The following is a 7914-nucleotide window of genomic DNA, read 5'->3' on the forward strand; positions in this document are numbered from 1 at the left end:
AAAATTACGAGCTGTGACAAGTGATAAATACCCTAATTCTAAAAAGCTATTGTGTACCTCTGAGACAATTAAAATTCCTTAGATACCTAGCTGCAGTACATAATACGTTTAGTCAACATTAGAACATGTCAAAGAAGGAATGTTTTATCCCAGCACCTATCTAAAAATAGGCCCTCAGTTTAAATAAATGATTGCAATAAATGTTCACTGGGAAATCCCCTTTCCTCAGATTACAAAAGTAATATTAGTTCACTAGATCACCTCATGTTCTGCAGCAAGAACTGAGCTGAAGCTTATAAAAAAGTGCCAAATAAATTACATATTCTTTTTAAGAAGTAAATACTGGTTAAAAAACACTAATTCCTTGGTTTACTGTATTGCTTCTCTTTTTTTTCAGAGAGATGACTACCAATTCTTTGCCAATTAGAAACGATTTTCTGTCTTTGTTGCTAGTTTAATTACAGAGTACCACAAAGATTGTCTTTGAGAAGGCTGCTGTAAAAAAGAAAACAAAAAGAGAAGACCAACACCACATTGAGCTGGAGAAAGGCCCGCAGCATGCAAGAACTATCTGGCCTGGGCTCATTCGAGGCTGCGCAGAGAAGCTGTGGGTGCCCCATCCCCGGCGGTGTTTTAAAGCTAGGTTGGATGGGGCTGTGCTGCCACTTTTCAGTCTCATGTCTAAGGGTCTGAACGTTTGCTAGCCACTGGTGGCTAACGTTTTCTGATAACTGCCACCCAGGAGTAAAACTCTGGGCAATTGCTTCCATTTTATTCAGCTTCACGTTCTTTGTTGGAGGGTGACAGTTTACTGTCTTCTTTTCTGCCAGTGCTGATTTTACTGATGTCAGACCTCAGTCAACTTTCTTCTAGCATTTATCTTAACTTAGGAAGTCCTAAATGGAAAACCTGTGGTCTTGCACCTGTAGCAATGTCTGTAGCTGTTTCCAGCCTCATGTACTCTTACACAGGCCTCTAGGGATTGCCACGAAGCAAGCCAGAAGGGAATGCTATTTAAGCTGGAATTTTTAAGTTCTTGGATCACAACTTAACTGACTTGTGGCAATAGTGAAAGCTGCAAAAGATGCTACTTCTTTTTATTGCAGGTATTTTCAAGAGCACCTGTAAGGCTTACATCAATGACCTCGATTTTAATCTGTTTGGACTAGATTAGTGTGATGGAAAAAGTGACATGGGTGAGACTCCAGCCCAACATCTAGATGGGAAAAGGTCTTGGTCTATAAATAGCACTGTGTTCTCCTGGCTGTAACACTTCTCTCGCTACTAAATTAGAATTCACAAGTATTCTGCAGGACTCATAATGGGATCAAAGATTAGAAACTTCTTTGAAGTTTGTCTTCCTTTGCTCCACTATTAATGCATACCTGTGCTAATCCATCATGGTTCTCCTAAGCTAATCAGTTACTCTTGATCCCCAAAAGGGACAAGTGTACACACCTTTTTTCACATCCTTATTTATTTGTACTCGTTATCCATACTTCATTTTGCAAGGGCATAATATTATGTTAATTGATTTTTCATACACTGTGAAGAGGCCAGCTCTGTCTTCTGAAACCATTTGGGTTAAATGTGATTAGCTGGTAATATTTGCAGTATTTTTCACTTTTGTCCTGTTTACTGAAAGTCAGGCACACCGTGGACTGAACTGATGATTTCATAATATTTCACTTTGGACAACAGCTATTCAAATATGAATGCAGTGAGACCACCTCAGCACCACTTGTTTGATTTGACCCTTCTTGAAAGAGACCAAAGACTCACTCAACCTCAGGGTTTTTTGCTCCTTGTTTAGGAAAATAAAGATGGGTGATGGAACAGTCTCACTGATACTAAGGAAAAATCATACACAGAATCATAGTATCATAGAGGGGCTGAAAAGGACCACAATGATCATCGAGTTCCAACCCCCCTGCTATGTGCAGGGTCACCAACCACCAGAGCAGGCTGCCCAAGGGCCTGGCCTTGAATGCCTCCAGGGATGGGGCATCCATAACCTCCTTGGGCAACCTGTTCCAGTGCCTCACCACCCTCTGTGTGAAAAACTTCCTCCTAATATCTAACCTAAACCTCCACTGTCTCAGTTTAAAACCATTCCTCCTTGTCCTGTCACTATCCACCCTCGTAGACAGCCGTTCCCCCTCCTGTTTATATGCTCCCTTCAAGTACTGGAAGGCCACAAGGAGGTCTCCCTGGAGCCTTCTCTTCTCCAAGCTAAACAGCCCAGTTCCCTCAGCCTTTCCTCATAGGAGAGGTGCTCCAGCCCTCTGATCATACTATTGAAATTATATTTGAAATGCTATTTCAAAAATCATTTTAAAAAATCCCATAATTCCAAATTGTGACATATGTATTTCTTTGTCACACTATTACTCAGAACTGTTTCATAATTACTATTACTACATCAAACTCGCATCTCTAAATCAATGCTTATTTCCTAATTCTCTTAAAAAAAAAAAAAAAAAGTGTACCATCAAGAAGTTTATAATGATTTTTGTCACTGAAAGTAATTAGTTCAATTGGGCACTGATTTGACTCGTGCATTTTAAAGTCAGTCTCCCACTGTGCTCAGTGCCCCTGATCTCATGGACAATGCAAAAGGCAGAATTCAACCAGATGCGCTGCTTTTTGGTGAAGCATCTTTTCAGATTTGAATGTATCTAGATTTCCACAGTCTTGAATTTCAAAGAGCACAAAAACTGAAGATGAAGTGTATGAAATACGTGGGTGAGAGCTGCCTCCAGGAACAAGCCCCAGTAGTTAGATAACCTGAATTAACCCTACCTGAGTATTGATTTATACAATGTAATCATAATACGTGAGAGAGGCAGGCTGAAAAACAAATGCTTTTCAATAGTCCTGGCAAAGAATTACTTCATTAGTAGGAGACTATAAAGATTTTTAACTGTGATTCCATTAGAAGAAAGATCAGTGTAGAAAGGAAAAATTAGGAAGAAGAAATTGAAGAGCTCTCACTTCTTCAAAACTGCATTCCTTCATTTTTCTTAGGGATGAAATAGGAGATTAATCCATTCCAATAAATGTCCACTAGGTCCACTTCTAAAAGACCATTTCCCCCCCTCATCAGATAGAATAAGAAGATTAGAATATGGAAAGGAGACGATTAATTGTGAGTTTTCTGGTCTTCAGAGGCGTTTTAATTTGGAAGTGACAGATACGTTCCAGCTGCTGCCTTTGTATTTTCAAAAGCTCATTTTCAGTGCTTCTGCAGCCAGTGCTGTTGCTCCCCAGCAGGACATGTGCTGTGCCTGTCCCTGCTGCGGGTTCTGAGCTTCTCCCCATACCAGAAAGTGGTGCTCATCGGCAGCTCCCTTACAACACTGGCTGCAGAGGGCAGTGGTCTCCTGTCCCCCCAGCATCACTCTCAGAGGGCACTGCCTTCCTGCTTTCTGAATATCAGGTGTTTTAGAAAATCAGATTTGGATACTGAAAAATATCTATTTTAGACGTGACACTAATTTCTTTGTATCCCTCTATTAACTGAATGAAGTTCAAGAAGGAAAACAGTGAGGACTTCCTACTAACCGAAGCATCACAGGAACAACCACAGGACAACTTTCAGATTAAGAAAGGGCTGATAAACAGTATAGGAGTACCTAAACAGGCTGTCTCTGCATTCAAGAGATCAACTAACAAACCAAGCTCAACAATCCTTTGGGATCCCTTTAAACTCAGGATATTCTATGATTCTAAGCTGCCAGCAATCCCCAAAGAGACAAACGAAGGAGGTTTGGGTGCCTGTGACAGAAATAACCTACCCATGAGGTGATGCGCTTCCCTCTCCAGGGAAACTGGTGCCCAGCAGCCCGGGTATGGTGCCTTGAACTGCTTTTTGCCCTCTGGAGCTTAAACACTAAGAGTCACAGTGACTAAATTAGGTTGTTGTAATCAGTCAAATAATCCTGCGTGGAAGTGGGCCAGGAAAGAGGATTTGTCACTACCCTCTTCCTTGTCACTCCATTATCCAATACCTGTGTAACCATTTGCAGCCTCCCACCCCTTTTTACTGTCGGGAAAAGTGAGGCGGATACTTTAAGTCACTTTTTAAAAGCCAGCCAGAGATAAGTGCCAAACACTGGAACTAGAACTGCCAACTCTGAACCAGGACAATTTTAGCACACGAGCATCTCAAGAAGGGTGTTCTTCTAAAAACGCAGATTTCGTATGGGATAACAAACATCATGATTAAGCACTCTGCTGAGCTGGCAGCAGAGGTTGGCAAAACGATTCAACTGTTTCTTACTCATAAAAAAACAAACTTTGCAGAACTGAATATCATGGTTCTTTGGGGGGGCTGACAAATTTTTCAGCTCAGAAAAGGAGTATATGCAGCCTTCCCCAAATGTTTCATTTGCTGTCTACATCTAAAAGCAGTTCTGCATTTTCAAGGCAGCCCAATCTTCCTGCCTCTACTGCTGCACTGTAGTGGGAAGAGTGGTGCAGATTCCAACCCTGTGGTACTGCTTTCCTCACTCAGACTGCGGTGAAAGAGGTAAGGATGTAAACAGGAAAACCATTATCTAAACAATTTAAGTATTATCACACTTAAAGTACTTTCAGAGTCACCACTGAAATTAATGGACAATTTATACTTCATCACTGTCATTTGCATCTCTGCAAACACAGGGAAACTATTAAGCCTACGCTTCCACAGCCTCTGTTGAAGGCTTTTTTCACAGCTGTAACAACAAAAGTATGAAAAGTAAATGCTGGAATTCTGGAAGGCAGCTAAAATGTCTTTTCAGCCCTTTCTCTTCCTGGCTGACATAGTGCACTTTTCCAGATGCTTTGCTCACAAAGCTGAAAATCCCAACTCAATACTGTCCTATTTTAGTTCCATTCAGTGTGCAGCGATGGTATAAAGTGATCTTCCATAAAAATGGTAATATCAGAACAAGATCAGAAGAAAAAAAAAATGAATTTGCTGTGAAGAAAAATGAACATAAAATCAGTCATAGAAATGTCATTGGAACGTGTTTTCACAGAGGAAAATATTCGTATTTACTCACTTGTGCTTTTAAGAAAAATTTGTACATCTATCCACCACGTCATCGTTGTGAAGGTTGTACCTTTTCAGAGGCAATTAGCCATCTATTCCAGACTTATCTGCTCACTTCAATTTCCTCATTTCTCCACCCACCTGAATCCAACATACTTTGACATTTTCTCTTATTAGAATGCAAACTCATGCATTTAGAAAAGCCAAACAATGGAAGGCCCCAAACCAGCCTGAAATCCGTTTGTTAAACAACGGACTGCGGAAGTTTACTCAAAACACAGCTTTTTATTTCCATAATTTTAAACAAAAAAATAGCTGTCATGAGATACTAATTCAAATTTTTAAATATTCATCACCATTTTCCTGTTCTATCTGAAAAGAAATTGCTTTAGCGCTCAGAACGGTGGCAAGATATTGAGCAGCGTTATGGCTTTTAGCCTCCCATTTTGCCAGAGAGAAATTGTCTCTTACAACACACTATTATTCTATTTTAAGAACCTTAAGCAACGTGGCTTTCATCACTTGAGTTGGAAGGTTATTTAACACACTGCTAGACCTTATGACTAAGAAGTATTTCCTGATATTATAGCTACATCTTTCCATTTCCAAAACTCATAGCAGTTATCATACTTCAACTCATTCTAAGTAATCCTTCTTTCATCCAGTGCTCCACAAATGAAAATGTTCCATGGTGCTTAATGAGGTGTTTCCCATGTGATGCCTGCAGCACCTAACAGTCTATTCTGCTGTATATAAAAGTAATTATGTGGGAGACCACTGATGAGTGGTGTTCCTCAGGGGTCTGTATTGGCACCAGTATTATTTAACAGCTTCATCGGTGATACGGGCAGTGAAATTGAGTGCACCTGCAGTAAGTCTGCAGGTGACAGCAAGCTGAGTGGTACAACTGACACGCTGGAGGGAAGGGATGCCATACAGAAGTATCTGGACACATGTGGGCCTGTGTGAAACTCATGTAATTCAACAAGGCCAAGGGCAAGGTGCTGCAGTTGATTTGGAGCAATCCCAAGTGTGAATAAAGGCTGAGTGAGGAGTGGATTGAGATCAGCCCTGCAGAGGACTTGGCGGTATTGGGGGTATTAGAAGAAAAACTGAAGGTGAGTTGGCAATATGTGCCCTCAACACAGAATGTCAACAGTCCCTTGGGCTGCATCAGAACAGGGGTGGCCAGCAGGGCAAGGAAGGGAATTGACCCCCTGATGAGGCCCCATTGGGAATACTGTGTCCAGCCTGGGACCTCCAGCACAAAAAAGATGCATATCTTTTGGAAAGGGTCCAGAGGAGGGCCACAAAGATGCTCTGAGGGCTGAAGCATCTCTCCTATGAAGACAGACTGAGGGAGCTGGGCTGCAGACTCTGTCTGCCTTGCGTGTGCAGCATGTAAGCACTTGAAAGTGGATTTTAAATGACCGAATGGAGCAGTGACCCTGGACTGCAGGTCAGCTTCCTGAGCCAGAAGCAGGCTGGATGGCTGCTGGTGGCAGGCTGGATGGGCTGGATGTCAGAGATGACCCTGCAGTTCACAGTCCATGGCACAGGATCTCCTAGGAGCAGAGCCCCATTACAGCTCGTGGCATGGCTGTTGAAGTCGGTGTGTTATCAGTGAGCATCAGCTCTGCTTATACCCATACCCCAGGGTAAGAGTACAAGAAAGAGCAGAAAGCAAGCAGGCAAGTGTTGCACAGCCTGCCCTGTCCCTACCACGGGAAAAAAGCACAGTCCTGCCACTGCAAATCTGTTTAACTGAGTCAGTAAGAACATGCAAGCTATTGCCAGGAAGAAGCAGCTGAAGAGCAAAGCACAGGCTCTGCTTTATCTGTCCTTTCTACTCTTAGAGTGGTCAGGGTAAGAGGAGAAATCTGGTTAGGAAGAAAGCTGCTGTACCATAGTGCCATTAACAAATTTCCCCACAGCACAGATATCACATCTTACTCTAAACAAATGCAGTTTTACACTCTTGATGGCATTTCATCAGTATTAGTATGCCAAAATGAGATGCTGCTTCGGATTTCTGAAAAGAAATGTAACTGTCACGAGTTTGGGAAGAGCTAACACCATGAGACATCAGGCAGAGGAGAGAAAAGTAAGCACAGGACCTCTTCAAGAACCATTCCCATGAAACACTCTGCCCCCAGAACAAACCTATGTTTTCCTCCCACCCAGTAAAAGCCATCTGCTTTCCAGAAACCTACAGTAGATAGTGATTATTTTTACAGCATATATAAGACCTTGAGGTGAGCCCCATCATTTTCAAGTGGCAGGCCCTCCATTTATAGCATATGAAGGTCTGTAAGATATTTTCAATTATTTCTGTCTCACTGACACACAGAGATGCTGCTATAATAGGAAATTGTGTTATCACAGATCTTTGAAGATTTCTGAAGTTGGATCATTTTGCATTTTCTACCCTACTGAGCAAGGAAATTAACAGTAAAACTTTACCTGCCCTCTACTAAGCCTGATTTAGCCAAAGACAGGATCTCAGGTAGTAACTACAGATTCAGCTGTTTATTTAATTGAAATGAAACCATTCTTCCAGCAGACAGAGAAGGGAAGAAATAATATGTTATGCCAGATTCCTGAGTCAATGCTTCTCCCTACATTCATTCTTCAGCTACTTTCTCAGTGTGCTGAAGTGCATGTTGATCTGTGTTAATACACTGCAGTAGAATGGAAGGCAATGATTTGGTGCTCCTTGGGTGCTGGGCACCTAATTTAACTCTTGTTGGCTCATAAACCTCCTGAGGAAAGGAAGGAAAAAAGATGATACAGTTTCACACTGATAACTAATTCAGCAGTAAGGAAACATTTTTTTCTATCGTATGTGAAAGAAAACTGTTCTAACAGCAGTGATT

The sequence above is a fragment of the Meleagris gallopavo genome, chromosome 1 (assembly GCF_000146605.3).
Source record: "Meleagris gallopavo isolate NT-WF06-2002-E0010 breed Aviagen turkey brand Nicholas breeding stock chromosome 1, Turkey_5.1, whole genome shotgun sequence".
In the NCBI taxonomy this organism is placed as follows: domain Eukaryota; kingdom Metazoa; phylum Chordata; class Aves; order Galliformes; family Phasianidae; genus Meleagris; species Meleagris gallopavo.